General features: G+C 48.6%; 1 protein-coding gene across 1 annotated transcript in view; it reads left to right on the forward strand.

Annotated features, from left to right (window-relative positions):
* LOC141729980 (uncharacterized) overlaps positions 1-27,436 on the forward strand; it is a 76,137-nt gene that overhangs the window by 25,123 nt on the left and 23,578 nt on the right.

The raw sequence follows: 27,436 nt of genomic DNA on the forward strand, positions 1-27,436 counted from the left end.
ACTCTCTGTTTGGGTTGACCTCTTCTGTGGGATTCAGCAGCCCAGGCAGTTTTCTCACAGCACTTGTTCATTTTCCCTTGCCCACTCCAGGTCACCTGAAGCGTGTATTCAGAGGTGCTGATCCTGAGGTGAGTGAGAAAGGAACATTTCATGTTCCTGGTGCTTAGGAATTGTAGAGCAAGCTGTGAGCTTGGCCTGTGGCACTAGAGTGTAGAGGGCCAGCTCGGTAGGCTGAAAGAAAATCCATTTCCATGTCTGCAGCAGCAATAACAAAGGCATCACTGGCTATTTCTTAATTTTCAATTTAAGAACTTTCAAGGAATGAAAAGCTCATTTTGCAGAGAGAATGTTGCTTCTTGATAGTAGCCAGGGCATAATGTCTAATTCAGAACTATTAGCAATTCTGTTCAATTAGCCCATTTAAATTTAATCGCAGTGACTTAGAATCCCATTGTTACAAAAGTTTCTGATTTGTCCTTAGCAGAGCTGGTTGTAGAAATAGAGCTGAATAGAATAAAGTGCTGAATAGAAATAAGGTTATAAGTTATAGGTAACTTTCTGTCCCTCACACTGCTGTCTGTCCGCAGATCACAGAACCAACAGCAGTCTCTCCTCTGGCTCCCTCTGCTCATGGAGAGGAGGCCGAAGAGGAGGCAGATGAGGTGGATGAGCGCCAGCCTCCATCAGTGCTCACACCACAGCCTGAACATTCTGAGCCAGTAAGTACCAGCTGTGTGTGCTGCTGTCTTTAGTGCAGGGCAGAGCTGCACGTTACTGACCAGCCAGCACTTGCTGTTGCTGGCTGAGGATGCTGAGTGCTGGAGTCCTGCCAGGGCCTAGTGATTGCCCCCAGCCTGTGACAGCTGGACAATGGGCTTTGGTCTGTCACGTTTAGGGACCAGCTTCCTGGCATTTTGATAGGGGCCAGCCTGAAGCACGAAGGGTCCCTGATCCCAGAGCAGGGAGCATGTCAAAGACACTGTGCTCAGCCTTGTTGGATACACAGGGGACACTGTGGTGTAGAGAGACCTGACCCCCTGCACAGACTGGCCAAGTTGCTGCAGGCACAAAAAATGTTGATCTGACCACAAAAGCTCTTGGTGGTGCTTTGTCCCCACAAACTTCTTGGATGTGCTTACTTGGGAGTATTTCAGAGACACACTGGGGATGTAGAGTTGCTGCTTGAAGTCAGGGATTTTGCTGCCTTTGTTGCCAGGTTGCTCTTTTGCCCCTTCAGGCAGAGCAGCCAGTAGCAGAGCAGATAGGTGCTCTGAGCCTGCCTGTTTCTTGGTCTTTGATAAGCTGCAAGGAGATGACTGTGTTGTCCATGAAGCTGTGGGGGACCATTCTTGTCTAGTGTGGCAAAAGAAACAAAGGGAGTAGTTCTGAATCTTTCTTCTGAGGCAAAAACCAGACACTGCATGTGTCTGTTGATACCTTCTATTGTGTAGTTTGCTTTGAAAACTGCATTGGAGCCTAGAGTGGGAGCAAAGCTGCAAGTCCTTGACTGCTGTCCTGTAATGCTAAACCCAGGATGTACACCTTGCAATGGTGCCTGCAGTATCGGAAGTGCAATGGGCACCTTTGTGGCTGGGGAGCTGCGTGGGCCCAAAGGACGCAGGGCTGGTGGCCGTGAGCAGCTGCAGATGAGGCAGCGTGGGGCCAGGGGGCCAAGCAGGCCAAGGGCACGGTGGCTGTGCCAGCAGCAGTGGGGCAGCAGGAGCAGGGCAGTGAGCGTGGCCTGTGCTGGGCAGCGCTGCGGCCACAGCTGGAGTGCTGTGTGCAGATGTGGGACCTGGGAAGCAGAAAGTCATGGAGGGGCTGCAGCGTGGGCACAGAAGGACAGGGGAGCTGGGCAAGGGGTGCAGCACAAGGCCAGGGAGGAGGGGCTGAGGGAGCTTTAGCCTGGACAGTGGGGGCTCTTGAGGGACCTTCAGGCAGACTTCCATAGATCCCTGCCATAGATCCATAGAGCCAATGCTCAGCACAGGGGCTGTTTCCCTGCCAAACATCCCTTCACTGCATCCAAGTGCTTTAGACACTGGACTAGGTAACACTTTCATATTTTGTTTTTTTATTTGTTTGTTTGTTTGCTAGAAGGAGAAGCCTTGTTTAATTTCTCCTTCTCCAGGGAGCAAGGGAGCTTTTTTCTCAGTCTTTCCTGCCCTTTTCCAGCACTGGCAGAAACACATCACTTTCAGGTTAATTACTCCCGTGTCTTTTGACAGCCCAGGGAATCAGTGTGTGTTGTGTTTGGGAATTGAGCAGGAAATCAATGCCCTTGCATTCCAGCTGGTGCTCAGATATCACAGGAGCTGGGAGGGGCTGGGCTGCATTTCTGACTCCAGCCACTTTAGCACCATCAGTGTGGTCGAGTCCAAGAGAAGAACTTGCCTGAGCACAGATGCACAAAGAGTGCAGTTCCCAGTGCATTGCTCTGGGTCTGATTGCCTTCCATAGGGACCCACATGCTCCAGATTCCCCAAGAGTGTGGGTTACTGAAGCAACAGGAGAGCAAGTTCAGGATGGCTGCTGATCGGGGCACTGCTACCGAGTGCTGATGTGTGTAGTGACAGAAAGGACAGTATTGATTCAGGGTGACCCCCATGTGGGGAATAATGTGCTTTGACTCTATGATTTAGAAGGTTAAACAAATGCTTTCTTAAGCTATGTTACAATTCACTAGTAGTATATTAAAACTATACTAAAGAGATAATATACTAAAAAGCTACTAAAGAAAAACTCACGATTGTCTCCAGACAGTCATGACACAGCTTTTATCTAATTAGCTAATCAAGCTAAACAACTACCACTAAAATCCAATTAACAAATCACTTTCAGTAAACAATCACTAGAACACATTCTACATGTACTAAACAACAAGAACAGCCAGTAGAGATAATAATGGTTTTCTCTTCTTCTCTAAGTTTCTCACTATCTTCCCTTTAAAAAAACCTAGGAGAGAGAACTATATCTCTCTGTGTTCAAAGAATGTAAATACCACAGCACAGTAAAAAGAGATTATAAAAGTGAGATCTGTCTATCTCTCTGTCTATTTGAATCTTCCTGGCTCTGCTCCAAAGCAGTGGAAGATGCAAAGCTCACCTAAAGGCATCCCTTCAGGAGAGGAGTAGAGACAAGTTCCATTGACTGATCCTGAGCAGGCAGAGATGTTTCCCCATCCAGAGATGGTTGTTTTTTCCCCTCATGTTTTCCTACTCCAGCCTCTTGTGCCCTGAAGCCTTCTTTTTATCCTTTAAATTTTTGCATGTCCTGAGGGAGTGGAACTATCCCATGCTGTATCTGGGGTCTTGTGACTTTGCTCATACATGCATTACATGACACAGGGTTTCCTTCACTGGCATCCCCAGGGCTGTCTAAGTGCATTCGTTAATGGGGCCTTATGAGAAACTCTGTTACTGCTGGTCAGAATTCTCAGTTGACAAAAGAGGGAGAAGAAACACCTTGGTCCTCCTCCATATACTGAGGTGGCCACAGAGGTTCTCTAACTTCCATCAGAGATCTCTGCATGCATCCTCATCTCCTGAATGACCCGGTTTTCTAACAAGAGTGTGGATGTCAGGAAGGATGAATGCTGGTGCAGGCCTGAAGAGAAAGTGAACTCCAGAAGTGTCTCTCACAAGGAGTGAGCTCACCCAGGAAGCCCCTGCAGAGCCAGGATGGAGCTGTGGGACAGGGCGGGGTGTCAGTCACTGCTGAAAGACAAACAGGACATGGCAGAAGCAGAGGGAGGCTCTCACCAAACCCTTGAGAAATGCCACCCCTTCCCTGTTAGCTGCCTGAGAGGCTGTTGGAGCTTCAGTCCCAGATGGCCCCTGACTGTAGGGCCAGGGTCACTTTGGAATCTGTGCCTCCCCTTGGGCAGAGAACGACCCAGCAGAGCAGCAGCACAGTGCTTTGGGAACGAGTGAGCCCAGCAGCCTTTGAGTCTTGGCCCACAAAGGGCATGTGGGAAGTTAAAACCCATCTTCTCTTGCTTTCTGTGCAGGTGCTTCTAGAGAAAGAGCAGGAGCACACTGCCTCATCTGAGATGCCATGCCAGACTCAGGGAGAGCTGTTCCCTGCCCAAGAGCAGGAAGAGCAGCTCAGGCAGCAGGTGGAAGAGCCACAGGAGAATGGCCAGGTGAGCCTGACTGGCCAGGGCACAGAGGGAAGGGCAGGAAGAGGGACATAAACCAGAGCTCCTGGGACGGAGGAGGCCAGGAGTCCCACAGGCACTGGAAGAACAGAGCCTTGCAATCTGCAGAGATCAGCCCTGGGACAGGAGGTTTGCAATGGAGGCTGATGTGGGGAGGGAAGCAGAAAGAAGTGGCTGAATAAATGTGATTTGGAGGCTGCAAGAGGAAAAAGCTGAGCCTGATGGCAGCTCCCAGTCACTTACTCTCCTTTTGTGTGTACAGAACATCAAGGCAGAGCCACAAGCAGAACTGCCCAAAGCTCAGAGTGACATCATGGCAGTGAAGAGAAAGAACAAGGAAGATATGGGAAGAATTCAAGAGGAGAATCTCCATCAGCAGAGGGGTGATCAACAAAACCAGGTGAATGAAAGAGTGGCAGCCACTCCACTCATGAAATGTCCTCTCTTTTGTTTATTAGAGAACATGAAGGAACAGCTGGAGGCAGAGCTTCAGGCAGCTCACAGTATGATCAAGGCAAGGCATAAGCGGCTGGAGGAAGAAATGAAAATCTTCAGAGAGAAACTTAATCGCTTCCGTCAGTCTCTGCAAAACCAAGTGAGTGAAAGAGGGATGCAGCCACTGCAGTCACCAATCTGGTGGTTTCTGCCCTTCTTGCCTTTCCAGTGCAGAGCAGCAGGGAGTGGGGTGATGCCTCTGAGTGCCATGCTGCTGTAGTGTGTGTATCACAGTCACTCTGAAGGGCATTTCCTGGTCTGCTGAATCTCAACTGCTGCCCTGGACAGTGAAACTTGTCCTTTGGCCTTTTGGCCAGCAATCATCCAAATTGATTCCTGCTGGCCTGTTCCTGCTCTCCTTTTTTCTTGAGGGGTTTTTACAGTGGAACTTGGTGACCCAGATGGAGGATTGAAACAAGCTGTTGTATCCCCTGTCAATCTGTTCTTTGCCTTTCCTCACAGTCGATGACTCCTGGCTGACAGGGACAAGCTGTAGTGTGTGACTGCTTTGTTCTGTTTGACTTGAGGTGCAAGTGTTGACATCTCACCGGGCAGCCTGCGAAGACTTCCAGCCAATGTCTGGCAATGAAGGACCCCAAGTTAGGAGTGAGGCACAGGAGCAGAGCCCACCAGAAATGCTCCAGGTCCAGCACATCATGGGCTCTGAACCTGCTGCCGCAGCAGCATCACCTCGAGGAAGCCCTTCTGTGAAACCTGGGAACTCAGGCTCGGGCAGATCCTGGGAACAGGAGACTGAGGAGGAGTACCTGGAGCTGCTGGGTATGTCTGGGGTGTTTCTTATCTGAGGGACAGTGTGTTGTGGGCAGGTGTCAGCAGAGCTGTACCAAAGGCTCCTCCTGAGCTTGGTGTCACAGGGCCATTTAGGAGTCCCCAGAGGCAGTGCTGTGCTCCGAGGCAGCGAGAGCGCTCTGGGTGTTCCTGCTGCCTCTGAAGGCACCTGGGACTGGCTTGGGTTTGCCTGAGCTTCCCTCTCTGCTAAAGGCTGAAGCAGGGATTGTTCTTGGATCTGCAGAAGGCTGTGACCTAGCAAATGATCTAGGCAAGTCCTGTGTGCTAGTGGCCAAACTGAACAGAATTTTTAGCTTCCTAAATTCTCCTTAGATGCCTGACTTCCAACCAGTCATTAGAGCAAAAAAACTTCACAGAAATGGACTGGCTTTGGAGTTTTGTCTTTTGGGTTGGGTTGTTTGTTTTTTTTTTTTTGGGGGGGGGGGGTGGCATTGCTTTTGTGTTGTTCATTTTTGGTGGGGGTTTTTTGTTGTGTTTTTCTCCATCCTGAAGGAGCCCTTCTACCCCACGTCTTACTGATGTCACTTTTTATGACTGTTACTGTTACCACTACTACATCTGCAGTTTATTTTCATGAGAATGCTATATTTTTGTCAATAAGAGAATGCTATCTTTTTGTCAATAAGAATTACTTTGAAAGAACATCAGGTTACAGGACAAATAGGGAGCACAAGGTGTTTTCCATGTGCCCCCAAAGAAAAACCAGAGACTTTGATAACAAACTTCATTTAATCTTCTAGTTTTATGCTTATCAAGATGTGCCCAGGAGACACATCCAAGTGGCGTGATCAGATAAAACTGTACTGCAGGCATTTCTCAGGAGAGAGCCTCCTGCCCAGCCATGGTATATCCCTCGGATCCATGGCACTTTTCCATACCTGATTCCCACTCTTTCCCATGACTGTTAGAATCCTACCCATTGGCCCAAGCCCTGCTCAGATCAGTCTCTAGGAAAACACATCAAGCCCTTTGTGATTCTGCAGCACAACCCGATGAATCTGCTTCTTGCCTGTAACAGCTGCCAGTGCTGTGCTCTCAGATAAGACCTGGTGGGGCTGAGACCAGAGCCCAGTGGATTCTGTGTCTGCCATCACCTGTTGGGACAAAAAGGGCACTGATCCACCCCTCGGTGTGGCAGATCTCAAAGCCCATCCTGTTGTGTCCTGAATGGGGGCAACAGCTTGTCCGGGGCTCAGGCTCACTCTGGCTTCTTCCCATCAGTGCCTGTCAGTGCTCATGCTTGGGCTTTGCCAGCCTTGTTGTGCTAGCTGCCCTGCCCCTGAGGGCTGGAGGGACTGCAGAGGCTGGAGCCTTCCTTAGCTGGGAGAGGGGCATCTTTGAGCTCAGCCTGCTCATAAACAGGTCAGGGTCCTGATGCTGAAAGCCCCTTTGGGATCAGTTACAGCTTGAGCTGCTCTGGTGTACAAATGGGAAGGCATTCCTTTGGCAAACTGCTGAAAGGTGGGGAAGATGTCTTCCTCTCCTGGGATTGCACATCCCTGTGCTTTGTTTCCTGTCAAGAGAACTCTTCAAAAGACTGTACAAATCAGTCTCTGTGCTGGCCACCTGTGCTGCAGAGCTGTCTGCCTGGTTGTGGTCGTTGTTACCCAGCTGACCACAAACGGCTCAGAGCTCCAGGTGCTGGGGCTGCCTTTTGTATCTTCTGGAAGCTGGGATCTCTGCTTTAAAGTCAGCATCTTGCATTTTGTTTCCCTCAGGGAGAATGGTGAACTCCACTGAAAATCCCCTGATGAAGTACATCCATCTGAAATATCTTGGCAGCGGGTGAGTCCAACAGCAGTTACTCCTGCACAACCATGGGCCAGGTGTTTTTGGGGTGGAATGTCTATCCAGCGTGAAGTCAGGCCAGCTGCAAAGATGTTCACACACTGGGGATAGATTGTCCCATCTCTCAATGCTGCTCAGAATTTGTGAGTGGGCTCAGAAGGCATTGTCAGAGAAGCCTTGCTACCGAGGTTTTGCCTACATCAAGGAACAGGACCTGGAAGATCTCCTTGTCTCTCAAGTGTGGGACAGCTCTGTGTTAATTTCTTTAGCATTTTTTGTATGTCTCAAAATCATACTGGCACACTAATGAAAAGAGAAGGAACTTGCTTGCCTGAAAGAGCAACCTACGCCCTATCAAAGTTGTGAGATAACAGTTCCCAGGAACAATTCTTTCCCCTGGTTTGAAGAAAGAAACACTCTGTGGTCAGGATAGGAACCACACCGTTCAGACAGTGAAACCCAAGAGGAAGGACTAAACTCCCTTTAGAAATTGAACCCCAGTGCTTCAGGAACAGGCTCAGTGCCCATGCACTTGAGAGAAAAATGCATCATCTGCCTTCTGGCAGAGCCCTCCTGCATCCCGCAGGTTTTGACACTTCCAGCAGAGATCTCCTGTGTGGGCTGGCTTTCACTGCAAGATCTAAACAGCTTCTCCTTTCTCTGTTTCTGCTTTGTTTCTAGGGGTTATGGAGATGTTTATAGAGCACTCGACACTGCCACAGGAGGAGAGGTAAACGTCAACAGCCCCTGCAGACTCTGCTGCACTCGAGGGCTTTCCCCTCTGGTGTGAGCTGTGGCTGGAGCTCTGGGCAGAACTGTGCTGAAAAGGCACAAGAAGCACAGACCGGTGCCACCCCACAAAACACATTTGGGACTTTGTCCTCCTCAGCTGCCGGAAGGAAGGCACGGAGGGCAGCGGTTCCTTGCAGAGAAGGACGCGCTCACTCGCTCTCCATTGCTAAAACAAAGGTGGTGCCTGCAAGCACCTCACTGCTCTTTGGGGCTACAGCTTCAGAATCCTGGATTCTCATTTCTGGCTGCCAGCAAATGCATCTGAAAGTTACTGGTAGTTCCTTAGCCACCTGCAGTGCTGCACTTGGGAACTGCACATAGGGAGAGATCTGCAAGGCGGCCCTGAAAGCCCTAAGCCCTGCCCATAGTCCAAGATGTATCCACAGAGTATTAAGGCATGGATTCCTTCTTCTGAGTCCCAAACAAAGCAGCAGAGAGTGTGGACAGAGGTTTCTGGGTGATAACTGAGACACCGCTGTTACCAAATGGTCAAGGCAAAATGTCAGTGCCCCCACGTGTCCTGTAACTGGTACCCAAGGGTGCAGAGAAATGGGCTGTTGGAATGTCAGTTCCTAATTACTGCAGTGCCTAATCACAAGGCAGTTTGGCACAGCTCATCTGCATCATTGCAAAATCACTCACTCCACGTGCCTTGTGGTCTCATGCCACCAACCTCCCAAGTTACTGATTTTCAATGTCATTTTAGGTGGCAATAAAAAAAATAAATCTTCAAGGAGTGAGGAGGAAGGAGCTAACCTTTAATGAAATAATGATCATGAAGAGATATAGGAGTCCCAATGTTGTGAATTATTTGGACAGGTGAGAGGTCATGGTCTTATCCCATGGATGTGTGTTTACATAAAGCAAACATGAGAGGTTAAAAACCCACTTTGGTCAGTGGCAGCAAGCAAAGCTGTTAATTTTTATTTATTCATATTTCTCTACTCATCTCCAATGGATGAGAAGAGAGTGCATTTTGTCTGCATGAGTCTTCCCTGGCACACCTAGTTTGATATTTACTCCAAAATTATTCAATACCTGGATCAGCTGTATCTTCCTAAGTCAATAGCCTCAAAGTTCACTACCTCCACATTTATTTGGGATTGATTTTTTAAAGTTTCTTAAGTGCAGATGAACCATCCTAAAGTGGATTTCCCTTGGATTGTTGTCCCTCCCTGCCATTGCTATGCATGCCAGGAAGACTAGGTGCTTATTTCCAGAAACACCATGCCTGAAATGTTTTTTATCTGGGCTGTTTCTAAACTGCACTTTTCATTTGCTGCCTATCTAAGACATCTCCTTTTTCACAGATGAGTCTTTCTCTTTGAGACTGCACAGATTGCAAAGAATGCACCTCCAAGAGGGAATATCTATTCCTTTGATTCTGTCCTTGTCACAAAGGCATCTGGAAATAAGAAACCTGGAAGCAAAAAATCAACATAGCCATGCATGTTCAACTCTACCCCCTTGTTTCCTTCTTTCAGCTACCTTCTGGGCAAGGAACTCTTGCTGGTTATAGAGTACATGGATGGAGGTGTCCTGACCGATATCATCAGCCAGACCTGCCTGTCTGAAGATGAGACAGCAGCCATCAGTCGGGAGGTCAGCAATCCCAGCTGTGCTTCCAAGGGCTTGGGCAGCATTGTCTGGGAAACAGGGGCTCAGAACAGGAGAGGTTTCCTGTGCCCAGCTTTGTTTCTGTGTTGCTGCTATTCTACGGGCAAGTAAAAGCATCTCAAGTGAAAGGCCTGCCAGTGCCCCTGCACTCCCTGTACTCAGTGCCAGTACTCGTATCTCCTGCTGTTGTATTCTTGCTCTGTCTCTTGTATTTGTGTTTGCTGTTCTCCACCTTGCCTCTCTAAACGTTTGCCTGGAGTCTGTCTTCACTGCATTCCTTGCCTTTAAAGCAAAGGTGCTGGTGGCAGGATTTGAAACAAACAGCAAAGAAAAAAGAGAGAGACTCGTTTCTCTCAGTCCTCAGCTAAAAAGGACAGGAGTGCAGCCAGAATGCTCTTTGCTTCTGAGCACATGCACTGCAGCAGGAGTCATCCTGGCTGGTTGGCAGGGGACAGCCTACAACAGCAGGTGCTGTTGCTCTTTCAAAAGCTGACATGCCTTTCCTCAGAAAGGTCCTGCTCTGCAGGTGTTGGAGCAGCAAGCTCTTCCTCTCAGTGGCCATTACTGTTCTGCCATTACTCCCCATTCCCCTGGAGAGGGAATCTTTTAGATTCTTTGTTTCCTTTGTTGTGTGATGAAATCACATCACTCATTTTTGCCCTCCTCTTTCTGTTTTCTCCCTCAGTGCCTGCAAGGACTGGATTTTCTTCATTCCAATGATGTGATCCATCGAGACGTGAAGAGTGACAACATCCTTCTCAAAACTGACGGCTCTGTCAAGCTGGGTCAGTATATTCTTGGTCAGGTGCAGCATTTCAGGGATGTGGGTGTGGGGCTGCTTGGAGTGACTGCCAGCTCCCCAAAAATGGTGCTGGTGGCAGTGCAGGGACCCCTGCTGCGAGCTGAGGGCACAGTTGCAACGTGCACAGAGGTAGAAAGAGCCACAAGCAGTCAAGAGTGGCCTTGCTCTGTGTGTGTCCCTTCCAGAGGGAGGGAGTTACAAGTCTAAAGTTTCCAAAGAACAAAAGCCACTGCTGGAGGCAGTGTAAAAAATGGGGGGATTTTTAAAGTCACCAATGCCAGGAGATTCAACAGCACGTTTTCAAACTTCTACTGGGGAATTCTTTTGCTTGCTTTCCTAATTGCACAGAATTCAGATAAAACCAGTATTTTGCTTTCTCCTCAGCTGATTTTGGCCTCGCTACTCAGCTCACCCCTGAGCAGAGCAGACCATGCTTGGTAGTCGGAACTCCTTGGTGGATGGCGCCTGAAGTGGTGACAGGTCAACCATATGGCCCCAAAGTGGACATATGGTCTTTTGGAATTGTGGGAATTGAAATGATAGAACAAGAACCTCCTTACTTGAGTGAAAGTTCTGGCACGGTAAGGAGCAAATACTCACTGATCCCACTGTCTTTCTCACCTGTCCCATGTCCTGTATGCCATTGGACAAAATCCCATTGCCATCTGCTGGAACTACTTCCACCAAGGTCCCCTCCTACAAATGTCCCTGCAACACATCAGCATCTGCTGTACTTTTGGTTGCATCAGTGGGAGAATTCAAGCCTTACCACATGCAAACAAACTCCAAACAAACAAAGTGTTCTCAGGCAACACTTTCCTTTGGGTTAGTGGTTCCAGTTCTTTTGTCTGTGTAGATGGCCTTAATAACAGGAAAAAAGCATCTTAAAACTGTTGTTATCTTTCCAGAAATGAAGGAAGGAAACCCAAACCCAACAAAGTTTCTAAACCCGTGGTCTTTAGAGAGGAACCTAACCCTGTGTGCAGTTTCTTCTCACTGGGAAACATGGGCATGAGGGTGTAATGCACAGAGTCTCTTCTGCTTCTTGTGCAGTGCTGCTGAAACACTCAGTGTACAAGTTTAGGGCAAATTTGTTAAAGAATCTGCAAAGGAGGGCCCCTCCAGAAAGCGAAACCCACACGACCCCTCCCGCCAACCGGTTCGGGAAAAAATTCCTCGGAGAGAGGTGGAAAGAACCTGTTTATTTGACTGGCCCCTCACCCCCCAGCACACAAAATGAACAATACCCGATGACACCGCTCTGAGAAAGATGACAAAATCAGAAAGTCTCTTTCGGGGGGTGGTTGCTCTGTTCTCAGTCCCTCTGGCGCTGGGCCAGCTGCTGCAGCCGAACCTTCGGTGTTCCCGGGTCCCAGTCCAGAGCAGGTTCGAGATGGTCACAGGAACAGGAGAGGAGAAACAGTCCAGGAAGCAATGTGGACTGTTTAGCTAGAACTAGCTAATAAGCAGAGGCAGAAAGCAGAGCAGAAGCAAGAGCAGAAAAAGAGAGCAAGCAAAAGCAGCAAGCTGAAGCTGGAAGAAAAAAAACAGCCTTATGTACCGCTTTCCTCTGTGTGCCTGATAAGAGAAACCCAAACAAAACTTCCACTCTTCAGAGCTGGTCTTAAAGGCACAGAACAGATGAATGGGGATATACAAGCATCATAACGTCACCCCAGGACACTCAGAGACCCTGTTTCTCTCCTAGCCCAAGCAACATTCTGCACGTCACCAAGCCAGAGCCTGATGATGCGGAGAGCCTGCCAAAACCTCCTGTTTGTTTCCTGGCGCTTTCTGGGATGAGCCTACCATTTATGCATTGTCTTGAGTAGCCAAATGACTGGAGGGTGGCCATAGAGATGGAACCTCTCCTTCTTCTGACCTACACAATTTTGCTGCAAAAATGGGAAGCTGAAATTTTCAGACTGCTGAGAGACAGAGCTGCAGGTGGCTTCTGCGTACCCAACCAGGCATTTTCATCCCAATACATTTGTGCAGGCATCTTAATGTGTCTGTGTTGAAAGGAGATTGTAAATGTTTGTTTCCCTACCTGGGTATTAACTGATGGATTTCCTTTCTTTTCTTCCAATTACCATTGTTTTCAAGAACAGCACAAAAAGCTTGATGAGTTTTGTTCTAGGGCACGTGCGCTTAAAGGACCAACAAGCACTGCAGAGATGCCTTTCATGTACTAACCCTTGAAATTAGTATAGCGAAGTCCCTCTTCCAAAACCCATCTCAAGCTGGCATGAATCCTCAGAGATGCAAATGTCCTCTGCTGATGTAGTTCCCACTAACTAGGTCAGGCAATGAAATCAGCTGCCAAGGCAAGATCTGCGGGATGGTGGAAAAGCTGTGGCTGCATCGGGGTTTGGGTTTTTGGTTGGTAAAGGAAAGTCATCTCTGGGTCTCTGCCAGGGCAGAAACTGCCACTGAAGAACAGAGGTTAAACACAGGGATCTGGGAGAGCCTTAGAGATGTGAAAGCAGGAGGTGGAGCCTGGTGTCTCCTTTTTCTCCAGGCTACACACCTGATAGCCACAGTAGGGACTCCACAGCTGCGGCAGCCCAAGCTCCTCTCGGCTTTGCTGCGTGACTTCCTGAGCTGCTGCCTGCAGACAGACGAGGAGCGGCGCTGGTCTGCCAAGGAGCTCCTGCAGGTAAAATGTGAAGGGGCTGCAGGTGAAACAGGCTCTGAGGGATGGGCTCCTCCTCCACTCAAGTCCAAGGCAGCAGATGAGCCCCCTTCCTCCTCACCTCCACTCTTGCTGCTCTTCAAATGAAAATGGTGAGGAATCCTAGACTGGGCTGGGCTGGCAGGGCCCTGTAAATGTCCTCTGGTGCAAGTGTCCAGCAATGAGCAGGGACATCTTTAAAGAGATCAGGTTGCTCAGAGCCCTTTGTCAATGAAGCCAGAAAGGTTGCAGGGATGGGTCACCTACAAGCTCTTGGGGCAAGCTGTGCCAGGGTGGCACCATGCTCCGAGTAAACAAGTTCTTCCTTAGACCTACTCTGATTAGATGCCCTTTGTGTTTAAAAATATTTGTCCACATCCTATTGTAACTGGCCCTGTTAAAAAAGATGTCCCCCACTTTCTTCAAAGCCACTCTGAAGTCTTGGAAAGTGGCAATAAAGTCTCCCAGGGGCCTGTTCTTCACCAAACTGAATAACTCCAGCTCCCTCTGCATTTCCTGTGAGGAGAGGTGCTCTGTCCTCTGACTGTTTCTGTTGCCCTCTTTTGTGATTTGGTGAAGTGTTCAGTTTTATCTAATGGCAAAAGTATTGAAGTAGAGCAATGCGAGGTACAGAGACATGAAATGGTGGTGGAGGAACCCAAGGAAGCCAGTGCCAGCTGAGCAGTCAGAGATTTGGCTGTGGGCAGGAGGGGCTGTGGGGGGCTCACTGTGAGCCTCTGACAGGGCCCTGGTTTGTGCCCCCCAGCCCACCCTTAGAGGTTTCTGCCACGCAAACAGGGACAGCTGGGAGGGACTTGTTCCAGCCCCATCTGCTGCCTGGCACGCTCAAGCAGACGAGGACTGTGCCAGGGTTACTGCCAGGCTGTGTGGCAGAGAGGGAACTGCAGGGCCAGTGCCACTGGGCTGGCACTGCTGGGAAGGAAGGAGCCATCCAGCACACGAGGGGCAGGGCATGGAAAGGCAGACACTGCTTTCTGTCCCTGTGGGAATCAGCACAGTGCCTGTCTTTCAAAGGCAGGGGCCTATGTAAGTCATTGGAGTTTCCTGAAAGGAAGAAAACCCAGGGACAGAAAGCACCATTTCTAGAGCACTGGCAGGGCAAAAATCCCAGCATGATGAAGAAATCACAATAAACAGATGAGTGGGATTCTGGGCCAGGTTTGCCTGTGATGGCAAGGTCTTGCATATTGGGGATGACTGGGGAGCAGATGGTCCCATTGCTCCTCTTTCTGGGTCTTTCCAGGAACTTGATTTATCCTGATTGAGTCCCTGAAGCAATGAGCTTGGAAAGTAATGGTTCACTGTTCTTTTTTTTTTCCGGTGGACAGCATCCATTTGTAACTTCAGCCAAGCCACCATTCATCCTGGCACAACTCATCAACTCTGTGAAGAAGACGAATAACCCTAACCCTAAACCCTAACCATAAACCCTAACCCTAACCTTAAATGCTAACCCAAACCCAAACCCTGTCCCTATCTCTAACCCTTACCCTATCCCTAACCCTTACCCTAACCCCAACCCTAAGCCTAAGCCTAAGACTAAGCCTAAGCCTAAGCCTAGGATACGAGAACATAGCAATCATGTCAAGATGCTATCTCTGTTACCAATTTAGAGTAGGATTGTAGAGTAGGGTTGCTGAAGAGATTTGTAGCATAGAATCATAGATTAGAGTTGTTCTTAATAAAATTTCTGAAACATCAACTCATTTGGAAGATTCTCCTCCTTCTGACCCCTTCAGAAAATTCAACATTTCCTTCTGAAATACCAATGGTTTTTTATTGGTGCTAAGTCACACATATGGCTTCTTTTGTATGGTTTCGTAAGTGAGGAGGGCTCTTCTTCATTCGTCCTCTCCAGACCACGCTGCCTTTGGAATATGACCCACTGGCTGGTTATGGCACAGCTGTGGTATTTCTAGTTGAGGCAGAAAGGGCAATGGCATTTGAAGGCAAAACCAAAGGAAGAATGAGGCAGCCCAAACATCTTGTGCAGATGCAGGCCTTCAGCTGTGACTGGAGAACATTGGGGTTCCTGCCACTTGGATTTGTACCCCTAAATGAAATAATCTCTTTGGCTGGAGGAGAGCCTTGCTCAAGTGAGAAAGCAGAAAGGTCAGAGAGGGTGCTCGGGAAGGTCTCCTGTGGTGCAGAGCTGTCAGCGCCTGTGAGGTGAGAGCGGGCCCGGCCTTGCCCGGGCTGGAGCCCCAGCAGAGCCCCGGCAGAGCCCGGAGCAGCCTGAGCCCCGGCAGAGGCAGGCTGGAAGGAGGCCCCTGCAGCTGCAAGAGGCAGCAGCCGGGCCCTGGGTGCCTCTTGCTGGGAGCGGGTGAATCCTGCGCTCTCACTGCCCAGGTGGCAGCTGGCTGCTGCCGAGGGGAAGCGCAGCCGTGCTGGGCACAGCCCGGCCTGGAGGCATTGGCCGTCTGGAGTGTGCCCAGGAGCAGAGAAAGGCCAAGGGCAGCCGCGGGCCGCTGGGCTGGCTGAGGATTCCTCCTCTTCTGCCGGCTGCCCCGCAACTCCTGGCAAAGGCCAGCAGTGTGTGCAGCACTCTGGGCACCGGGGCAGGGAGCCGGGCTGCTCGGCAGGCTAGAGCACAGGGCAGCCTCCTTCAGGCCCGGCTCTTGTGCCAGGGGAAGCGAGGCCAGCGTGAGGCAGGGACAGCTTGGCAGGGCACATCTGCAGGAGCCAGCGCCTCACGCAGCTCTGGGAGGAAGCGCCTGCAATCCTGCAGTTCTACTCTGAGCCAGAGCAAAGGTGTGAGATGCAGAGTGTTTGGCAGAAATATTCAGGCCCACCAGGCCAGCCTGCTTTGTGCTCTCTGGCACACAGCAAGCGCTGTGCAATGCAGCTCTGAGCTGCTGGGAGAGAGGCAGTCAGGGATGTGCCTGAGGTGTGTCAAGGGGTTAGCTGAAAATGTAATTAGGATAATTGAATAGGGAGGATGAGTCGAGGGGCCAGCTAAGAATAGAATTGGGATAGTAGAAGATTGCATATTTTAGTTCAGATTTTCAAATGAGGTAAGAAGCTAAGTTAGTAATACAGCTAGCAGAAATCACATACCTTAGGTAAAGAGTACCAAATATATTAGGATCATAAAGCTAGGAGTGACAGGAATAGAGGAAGCAATTGTGAAGAAGCAGAGACCATAGAAATATCTTGCCTTAAGAATAATTGTACAGTTAGGAGAGGCTTGGACCATGAGCAGGTCAAAAGGTCTTGCCAACTGGTCATGAGAGAAGAGTTCACCATGACGAAGACAGCTTTCTTCCTCCCATACAACCACTCCCTCATTTCAAAATCCCACCAACCCAGTTAAGGGAATACAATTGCGCAGCTGTTATAGATATTCAGCTGATAAAAATGCAAAGCAGGCGGGTAATAATTATGTACTATGGGTCCTTAGAAACCTAATGTAAAACCTTTTCTGTAGAAATAGAGAGCAGGAGTCTGCAACTCCTTGCACGTGTCTTTGGAAACTAGTTCACATGTGTCCAGTGGTGCAATAAATACCCTTCTTTTCAACTATAATTAGTTGAAGATTCGTCTGTCCGTGCTTCAATGGTTATGCTGGAGTAGTGAACTGATTTGGAAGGGAGCAGAAGAGTTTCAGCAGGAAATTTTTGGAAGAGATGGAAGCCTCTTGTGACTGAAGGGAAAGCCATTTGGAATGCAGTAATGATCCCAAAGTCCATACAATTGTATCTTTGTGTCTGAATTTAAATCAGAATGATTATAGATAGCTTCATGCAATTTGTCTACAAATTTATCAAAGCCTTCATTCTTTCTTTGACAAATCTGTGTAAAAGACATAGAGTGTAACTTATCTGTAAGTGCAAGGACAGCATTATATGCTAGTTGTTGGCTCATCTGTAAGACTTGATCAATGCTCTTAGCCTGGGCAGTGGCAGTAGCCCAGGGCCCCTTGCCAAGTAACTGTTGTGCTGTTAAACCATACAGAGGATCACCCTGCACTCTAGGTCTTGCAGCTTCTTGAGCACACTTTTCCTCCCAGCTTTTATGAAACATCACCTGCTTATAGGGTGGCATTCTAAGTCTTATTACGATATGCACATCAGCTGGAATTAATGTGTTAGATGGAAAAATATACTGCAGAAGTGACTGTGCAAGTTGGGATTTTCAACCAAATTGTGAAATTGCAGCTCTCAATTTTTCTAAAATCTTCCAATCAAAAGCTTTTCAAACTCTACTTGCAGCATTAGTTACTACACGAAAAGCTTCTACATCATTGGAGAGAAAAGTCCCTTCTACAATAGCTTCTGGACTAACTTTTTTCTACTGTAGTTTCTGAGCTGCTTCTATTTCAGGGTCACATTCCAACACTAATTCCACATTCTTTACAGCGTGAGAGGGAGGATTTTGTTTAACCGGCTCAAATGCTGGCTCAGAGACAGAATGGAGGAGTTTTTGCTAGACAATGGCCATATTCAGCCGATGCACAATCCAGCCTGCTTGTAATAATGGACAATGAACACCTTCACAAAGAATGAATTATGGACATATTCAGAATTGGGCTCGGTATGTCCTCGAAAAAGACACAAGAAGAAGAGTCATCAGGACTCAGAAAGTTTGTCAGCAAGCTTGGGAAAGTGAGTCATGGGTAGGCCAGACAACCCCAGCAAGATGCGTAAAAAATTAGGTGATCCAACCAGCATTCTATTTTAGACGTGTGAACAGCTAGGATTAACCAATCATGTATTAGCTAGAGACATGTGGGCAGTAAAGATTTATTATAAATAGAGTCTTTTTAGGAATAATAAATTTAGCTTCACTGGATCATATTGGTTATGTTTTGATGTCCCTGAACCTCTGCACCATGCACTTAAGGGTGTGTTGGTTTTCCCCATGAAATGTACACATCTGGGGAAGGGCCCTTGGCAGAGAGGGGCTGGATTCCCAAGGAAACTGCTTCCCCAGGAGCCCCCAGTGAGACCGGTGCAAGTGTCTCCATTTGACTCCCTGTGTTTCCTTCAGTCCTTGAGGCCCCTTGCACTTTGCAGAGGGGCATGCAAAGGGAGAAGGCTGTGAAGAAATATGAATTATGTTCTCTTGATGCAGAGTGTGATTTTATACACTCTCTCCTATGGTGCAGATGCTCTGCATTTCTACTATGTTGATTATTCTTATCAATACATATTTTAACTTGCTCTGGCATTCTTCCCGTAGAAAAGTTTTCCTTGTGTATTTGATTTATGTCTGCAAATGTTGATACGTAACTTTAGGTACTGGAATTTAGCCCATTTCTCCTCTCACTTTAAATTCAGAAAATGTCAGAATTACAGATGTACGCACTAAAGTATCCAAGATTTCTGTGCAACAGAAAGACGAGTAAACAGTAGTACGGCCCATCTACATTACGTTTAGCAGTTACCAAAGCCAGTAGATATTTAGAAAAGTGTGCCTTCTTTCAGCAATATTACAAATAGATGGTTATATACAAATTAGAATATTATAATATTGGCTTTACACAAATATTAAAATGGATTCTATATGTGTGATGTTAATTAAACTTAGAGAGCTCCCAAGGCCTTGAACATACTTGAGACTGATTTTGCAATAAACTATCTTTTAAAACTCTGTTTGGAAAGCAGATGGTAGGAACATCAGTCATCTGTTGTGTTTGACTTTATTGTTATTTGAGATTGTAGTAAATACTGAGCATGAGCTGGGATGCAGATTGTAATTGCTCATCTTTCCAAAGATAGATATGGATACTATTAACATGTGCCCTGTTTATTGTTCCTAACTGACTAATTACTGCAATAGTTTTATAGTGCATTTTTATTGTTGTAATATCTAAATGTAGTGGGAGAATATATATTTGACTTGGGGTAGTTTGGCTTTTGTTTTTCGAATAATAAAACCACTCTCTTCAGCCTGGTGAAGAAGAAATCTGCTTCTGTCCTTGTGTGCAGCTATGGGTTTGTTCACAAAGCTTCTCCTTCCCTTTTCTGCCTAGGCTTTCTCACCTGCAGTTTTCAGTAGAAAAGCAACAAACCTTTGAAAGGCTAAACCTCAACATAACTGTGACCCTCAATCAATACTTCCTTCTTCCAATTTCTAAAGATCTCTTTGTCCTGGGCACTCAGTATGGCCTTTTTCCTCAAAATTCTTTGGCTGTCTTGAATGCTTACAGTGTAAAAGGTAATCCCTGATCTATTTTCAACTCCCTGCTCAGATGCAGACTGCTGGAAGGGAGCTAGGACTGGTACTGGAGACCTGGCAGCTTGTCCAGGAAGCAAAATTTTTGAAATAATGGTAATGTGGAGAAGCATGCAAGTCCAGGTGGTGAACTCATATATGCAAGTACTTGCAGTTTCCTGACAGGACTTTACAGTTCAAGGGTATGGTCTCTTCTTATTTCTGTCCCTTAATGCTCAATCCTTGCCACATTTCTTCAACTTCTTTTGCATTGTCATCTTCCGTGTTTTCTTCCTCTCTTCTTCTCTCCGTGACTTTCTATGCAGGATGGATAACCTGTCATACACTGTCAGCTTGCTCAGTGACCGAGTAGTGATATGATGGTGTAGAAATTGTAGGCGCACAGTAGGCAAACGTGTCATGCTTCTGTGTGCCCTCTGCAGGCAGACCTGCTTCCCAAACCTTCAGTCAGACTTGGAAAAAAGGTTTGTCACCACTACTTTGCTGTGGTTTATGCATTGATGAAGAAACACTTCCATCTCAGCCCGCTTAAGCCACTGCAGAGCAGGAATTGTTGCTTTGGTAGAAGATGTGCTGTCAGGGTCCTTACAGCTCCACAAGATGTGCCTCTCCTAGAACAGATTTTTGCATTTTTCTACAATAAAAACTATGTTTAAAATCGCACCAGTGTAAGTCAGGCACTCCTGTAAATGTGTTTTCAGACAGAGATATTTATATATATGCCTAGTGAATGGCCTTCTGGGCAGCAGGAACAAATGAGGAAGGAAACTGGGCTGATAAAACATGCTTCTGCTTCAACAAAAACCCCCCAGTCTTCCCTTTCCAGAGAAGGCTATAAACCTTTTCTTGATTGGCCTAAAGGGGATAAACAAGTCCCTCCATGTCCTGATCTTTTACTAGTCTCAAATTATTTAGAAAAATTTTAATTTTTTTTTTTTTTTTTTGGTGGGGGATGGTGGTGTCCCGCTCTGTACTTCAGACCTGTTCTCCCAGCAGCCAGGGACCTGTGGGTGGGACAGGTGCTCAGGTAATTACCAACAGGTACTTGGTGACTGCTAACAGCAGTTGAGGTGAGAAGTTGGCTTGTGCCTGGCTGAGGGCTTGAGGACTGTGGTGAGAGAAGGGATAGGGAGTGGAGTGGAAAATATTAGTTACACAAGCAAATCTGAGGTGTAGGTTGGATTTAACTGGATTAGGTACTGCATTTCATCTTAATCACAATTTATGAAGAACTGAACATTTAACTATGAGATAGGACTATTTAGTTGTTATTCTAGATGCTGCATTTACTAATATGTAATGTAGTTTCTTTGTATTTTGCTCAGAAGCTGTCTCAAAAACACTGAAGTCCAACTAAAGTCTTCATAAACACAAGTTAATAGCTTACATTTTGTTAAAAACAGAAGCCGAAAGGGCCAATGGCTCTTGCATTCAGTAATTCACACATTTTAAAAGTGGCTCTCTCCTCTTCCTATGGCTAGCTTGTCTCTTCAGGCTAGAAAACATTTCTGGGAGCATTTCTTTGCTGCTCCTATATCTCTGTGCCCTTGGAATCTGATGCTAATACTATATTTTTCTAAAATTAGAAAATTTTAAATTTTTGTAGGCCCTTTCATTTTGTAATTTGCATCTGTCACTTGGGGGGGGGGGGGAAGTCTGATAAGTTTTTTTTCTTGTAGGCCTCTCAAATTGCAGCCCATTGCATTTAGCTGCAAAATCCTAGGTCATACTAACAGGATGCCTGAAATGGACACTGGTAGAGGGTAAAAAAATTGCCTGATACAGATGCTATCAACTATTTTTAGTTCCTGACAGTCCAGTATTTCCCTTACCGAAGGGATACCTGTTCATATTTCTTTCTCTTTTTCTTGCAGCTCTCAGTTCTGTGATGACTGAGAAACAAAATACAAAGTAAGGGTGTGCAGAGTAGATGGACTTTATGAGAATTAGGGGGCAATTTGACCATACACTGATCTGTATGATTGCCTTCTTCTGTTAGATTGTAGTGATGTTGCAATGTATGTTGGGAAATACTTCATGCTATAAAAGCATGTATTTCATTAAGATTGCAAAATCCAAACAAGTCTCTGACCACAAGCAGCCTGAGAGGCAGGCGTCTATTCAAATTCCAAAATTCCTGAAGGTGGCCAGATAACGATCACACCCAGTGAGATGATCACCATTATCCTGAGACATGGTCATGTCATCCGAAGAGCCTAAGAGTGATCATTGCCCTGTTGATAACATCGATCAAGATAGCCAAAGTCACCAGAAAGATATGTGTGAATACGTGACTTCCCTGAATCCAATCAGTGCTGGCTATCAACAAGGAAATGGCGAATGTCCAGCTCTGCCCAGTGAAAGAACCAACTATGAATATGCAGAGTTACAAAAGAAACTGGGACTTCTTTGCTCAGGCATAATAAACTGTATAAAGCATCCCTACAAGAAGCAGCTCTTGTGAATGGTGGAGGGTCCGATGCAAAAGAGGTGGGATCCAGGTTCACCCAGCACCAACCCTGGGCTCGACACTGTCTCTTTGGCTGTGGTGGTTTTGAAGACCATATTTTAGTAGCGGAAAAAGATAAAGAAATCTTTTCAGATTTTTTATAATTTGGCTTTCGATTGATCATTCGTAACAGTTCCATATAGATGATTCCACATTTGGTGTCTTGGTGCGTAAATCAAGAGCACAATCAGTTCATGATAAGCACCAGTACAAGCTGGACTTCCCAGAGCAGCCAACTGAAAGAATCTGAAAAGAAGAAATGCAGGAAATGCCTTGGTAAACCTTGCCTAGAAGATGGTGCCTTTTTTTCAGTAATCTATAATCCATTACCTTGGCCTTTGGCTTTCTTAACAAGGCCATTTGCATCCCAGATTCCCCATGAAGTGAGAAGCCTGAGCTTGTGGAAGTGGCTGAAAGATGCCCTGTTTCTCTGCAGGGACATTCAACTGGAACAGGAGCCGGAGCGCTGTCTGGGGCAGCCTCCTCCGAGCTGGAATTTGTGCCGTGCTGGGAGAGGAGGAGGAGGGGGAGAAGGCTGGCGCTGTGTGGCAGGAGCAGGAGGTTTGGGCCGCAGGACATTCCGTCTGTGCCACAGCCCTGCAATGGGCGGCTGTGCCCGGGGCTCTGGGCCTGGCCCCGCGTGCGCTGAGCGCCCTGGGCTGGGCTCAGGTTCCCGCTGGGCCTGGGCAGAGCTTTGGCTCAAACTGGGGGCAGCAGCAGTGCAAAACACCTCTGGGCATCTGTGTTTCCTGCTGATAGGAAGAGGCAGTGAAGTGAGTTGAGAAGTTCTGGTTTCTGCTTTTCCTGGTTGATTTTTTAATTTAACTCCCCACTGCAGAGGAGAATTGTGACAGCCTCTCTCAGCTTATTCTATTTCAACAGTGCCAACAACAGGGCTCTGTTTGAGCCCCGCAAATGTGGCCTGTGAAGCTTTAATTCCCTTTATCTTAGTGCTCAGGGGCTGGTGGGCATTCCAGGATCTGCTGATCTTTATGTCCGAGACAAAAATACTGACTTCATTGTCCTGAAAGCACCGTGGGTAGCACTAACTGAAAGAGGCACTTGCAGTTTTATGGATAAAATTCAGGTGGCAAGGAGAAGAGGGCCAAGAGCAGCCATGATCTGCAATTCCCAAGGCAGAGGCAGCAGCAGCCTCCTCTTGTCACCTCAGGGTGAGTCAAACAGAGCTGAAAACAGCGCTGGAACCCGATCCTTTCTTCCTCTGAGGGCTGGCTCAGGGCAGCACAGGCAGGCCCTGAGCAGTCAGGGCTGTGTGTGAGTGCTGGCTGCTCTGCTCCAGAATTGAGCTGGAAGAAGCCCTTGGCAGCCGAGGCAGGAGCAGGCGGGAAGGGGCCAGCGCTGCTGCTGCCAGAGCCGGGCGGGACTCGGGGAGCCCTGGCTGGGCCGGGAGCCCTGGCTGGGCCGGGCCCGTGTCCCCTGCGCTGCGGCTGCTGCTGCTGCCAGAGCCGGGCGGGACTCGGGGACAGGGAACGGACACGGGGGGACAGCAAAGGCCTGGCGGCTGCAGGGACGGTGGCGCTCGGGCCAGCGCCAGCACAGAGCTTCAGTCCGCAATTAACCCTGAGGGAAACGCTGGGGAAAGGCTCCATTTCAGCCTTTCTGCACTCGCAGCTGTGAAGGGACTGAAATGAAAGGAGAACAAGCAGGACTTGACCCCTTCTCCTTTTGGAGGAGCCCTGCGCCTGGGGCCGTGAGGGACCATGACGGGCTATGAGGGGCTGTGAGGGGAGAGGGGCTGTGAGGGGCCATCAGTCATGAGGTGCCATGAAGGGCCTTGAGAGGCCATGATGGGCCATGGGGAACTCTGAGAGGCCATAGGGGTCTGTGGGAAGCCAGGCACCTCATGGAACCAAGGGTCCATCATGTCCCAGCAGGTCTTTGTGGAACCAAAGGGACCATGGTGACACTATGGAGCCTCAAGGTACCACAGGTCCATTGTTACGCAGCAGCCACAGCAGGGCTGCAGAACCAAGGAGATCATTGTGACACTGCACAACTGTGCAAACCTGTGAGCCTACCAGGGAAAAGGCAGTAGCAATGCCCTGGAAAGTCACACCACAGGCTCTGGGCACTCCTCGCAGCTCAAGGTGAGAAAAAAGGCTTCGCCATGGTGTTCTGCAGCACTATGTTAATTTGTCCCAGTTCTGTCCTCTCCATTGGCCTTCTCTACCCCTTTTACACTTATATGTTCATGTTCTGGTGAGTTCTCCCTTCCCGTTGGTGTGTAACCCTGTCCATCTACCCTGGCATTCCCTACTGGTCCCTTCCCTGTGTACCACCCCTGAGCCCTCAGAGCATTGGATCCCTGGTGCTCTCCATTGCACCCTCTTTCCCTCCATTTATACCCTGGACAATCCTTTCTCTTTGGCCTCTGGACACTTTCAGCGTTTCTCTGTGTGTGTGTGTGTGTCTGTGTGTGTGTATCTGTGTGTCTGCATGTCTGTGTCTGTGTCTGTGTCTATGTGCTGGTGCTCTCATGGTTCCTACCCATTGGCACAAGACACTCGGGGAAGATTGTATCCAGAACACCTAAGACTGCAGCAATAACTCATTTTTTTTCATTTACTCTGTGGTGTAAATGAACCATTCTGTCTAATCATGATCAGAAAAAATCAGAGCTGTATTTATAGAAATTTATCAGGTATTCTATGATTAATCCTGTGGGACATATAGTGCTTAAGTTCAATTACTATGTCCAATCTTTTACATCTTTGACAAAGACTGGGGCTTGGATTGGATACAGCCGTTCCCAGTCTCCTCTCTTAGAAGGAATTTTAGAAGTCTGCGGGCCCTGCACAAGTTTGAGGATCCATGGTGGCTCTTTCGTGTAATATCTGCACCTCATGTATCAGGAGGAGTTTCTCCAATAAAGAAATAAATCTTTTGCCTGAAGCTCCCACTCGGCCCTTGACAGGAACCCTGTGAGTGTCTGGGATGTCCTGGCCCTTTGGCAGCCTGGGGACTCCTGGGATGTCACCGTGGAGCCCCTGTGAGTGCCTGTGACAGATTGGTGCCTTTGCAGCACAAGGTCCCATGGGATGTCACCACAGAATGGCTGAGACTGCCTCTGACCACAGGGCTCCTTACCATCCCAAGAAAACCCCCTGGAAAGTCTCCATGGAGCCCCTGTCTCTGCCTGTGACATTCCAGCTCTTGAACAGTCTGGAGACTCTTGAAAAGTCCACATGAAACCCCTCTGAGGGCCTATGACAAATCTGATCCTTAGCAGGAAACCATCACCAGCCCCGTATTGGTATGGGCAGTTTCCATGGCAACAATCACCAGCTCCCTGATGCTATGGTCAGTTTCCATGACAACAATCACCAGCCCCCTGTTGCTATGGTCCGTTTCCATGGCAACCATCACCAGCCTCCTGTTGCTATGCTCAGTCCCTTGGCAGCTCCATGGAGACCCCATGCCAGGGGTCGTTGCCATGGACACCAGCTCAGGCCTGCAGCCAGAGCCCGTTGCCATGGCAACCATTGGCAGGCTCATGGGATCCCAGAGCCCCAAAATTGGCTGAGCTGGGAGGGACCCATCAGGACCCTCCAGTCCAACTGCTGGCCCTGCACAAGACACCCCAACAATGCCAGCCTGGGCCTGGCAGCGCTGTCCAAACACTGCTGCAGCTCAGAGAGCCCTGGAGCTGGGACCCTTCCCTGGGGAGCCTGGGCAGGGCCCCAGCAGCCTCTGGGCAAAAACCTTTTCCTGACATCCAACCTAAGCCTGCCCCGACTCAGCTGCAGCCGTTCCCTCCACTCCTGTCCCTGGGCACCAGAGGAAAGAGGTTCCCATAGCCCCAGCCAGGGACCCGCTCCCAAGGCTGTTGCCATGGCCACCAGGGCTGGCACCAGCTGGGATGTTTGGTTTCCAGGAGCTAGGGTTCAGGACTGGGATTCCACAATTTTCTGCTCTTGCTAAAACCGCACTGCCCTCGCTGCCCTCCCGCCTCCCATGGAAAGCACAGAAGGCGTAGGTCTTGTGCTGGGATAAGAACACTTTATTGGGAACAGCAACGAGATAAGGAACAAACAGAAACAGAAATAGTATTGATAACAGAAGGGATAAGAAAAACTGTTTACATGGAAAACTACAACACAACTTCCTGGCTCTTCCCAACAACATCTATTCCCCACCTGGAAAGGACACCCTTCTTCTCAGGTAGAGAGAGAGTCCCTTTCCTGCCCCTGGCAATGACCTGAGGTGGGAGTGAATGCAATAACACGGCCATGCCCAGACCCTCATGTTCTTCAGTTCCACACCATGTCATTAAGAGGGGAAGGAATAGGGACAGGGGTCTTCCCAGCATGGATCACAGGGAACATGGATCACCCGGGCTCTTCCCAAAATGGTTTTCTCATGGGGAAAGAAGCTGGAGCAGTGCACGAAGCTCTTCCTGCAATTGGAGCATTTCCAGCTTCCCTTACCGGTGCCTCCTTTGGTGTCTGGTCAAGTCAGAGCTGCTGGTGAACCTCTTCCCACATGTGGCGCACTGTTAGGGCCTCTCCCCAGTGTGGATGCGTCGGTGGGTGACAAGGTGGGAGTTTTGCTTGAAGCCCTTCCCACACTCAGGGCAGCGCAAGGGCCTCTCATCTGTGTGAATCCGTTCATGCAGGAGGAGATTGGAACTGCTCTGAAACCTCTTCCCACAGGTGGGGCACTCGTAGGGCCTCTCCCCAGTGTGGATGCTCTGTCCACCTTCCTGGCACAGGATGAGTCTTTTCTCCTTAGAGCATTCTGGGCTGGGTTTGGAGCCCCTCCTGCTGCAGGATCTCTTGGACTTGTCCTCCCTGTTGGAATTCTGCACTGTGGAGCCACTCAAAAGAGCCTCTTCCATGAGGTTCTGCTGTGGGGATTTGTCCTCCCTGGTCTCAATTCTCAGCTTCTTCCCTGGGGAAGGCAGGACAAGGAGATGATGGGATTTGGCTCCGTGCCACTGAAAAGGGGAAGGAGATCCCCTCAGTGCATCCCCAGCAGGACGGGGTTGGCAGCAGGGTTGTCCTGCAGCCAGGGGCTGTGCTGGGCGGGGAGATGGAGCAGGAGAGAGGGGGAAAGGGGCACTGACTTCGTCCTCACCTGCCTGGGGCTCCTGGGGTATCTTCCTCTTCCTCACAGCTTCCTCCTTCATCTTGCGAAAGTTTCGGGATGGAAAATTCTGTTTTGGGTTGAAAACAAGGAATGAGCACACTAAATTTTGTACAGGGTTGAAGGCAAAGCTGGCGGGAGAGTCTAAGCCAGAATTACAATTTGATTAGAAAATGAAGATCAAGGCAATGATACAGAAACACCGCCTTAAACTGACAGGGTCAGGATAAAACCTGACACCCTGTTGGTCAGGGTGGTGGCAGCAGTTCCAATAAATGGTGGCTGCAGTCCTGTTGGAGTGATCAACGTGATTCTGTCAGAGCAGTGACCCTGTAGAAGGGTCTGGTCTTCCTCTGAAGGTCCAGTGGTGGTTATGGAGCTTTTGTCCTCTGGGAATCCAGTAGGCAAGCTGCTCCTGGTTGTAGCAAGTCTCAGCTTATATCCAGGTAGGAATGCTTGGATCCGCCTTCTGGGTGGAGCATCTCA

This window comes from Zonotrichia albicollis, chromosome 8 (genome assembly GCF_047830755.1).
Source record: "Zonotrichia albicollis isolate bZonAlb1 chromosome 8, bZonAlb1.hap1, whole genome shotgun sequence".
Taxonomy (NCBI): domain Eukaryota; kingdom Metazoa; phylum Chordata; class Aves; order Passeriformes; family Passerellidae; genus Zonotrichia; species Zonotrichia albicollis.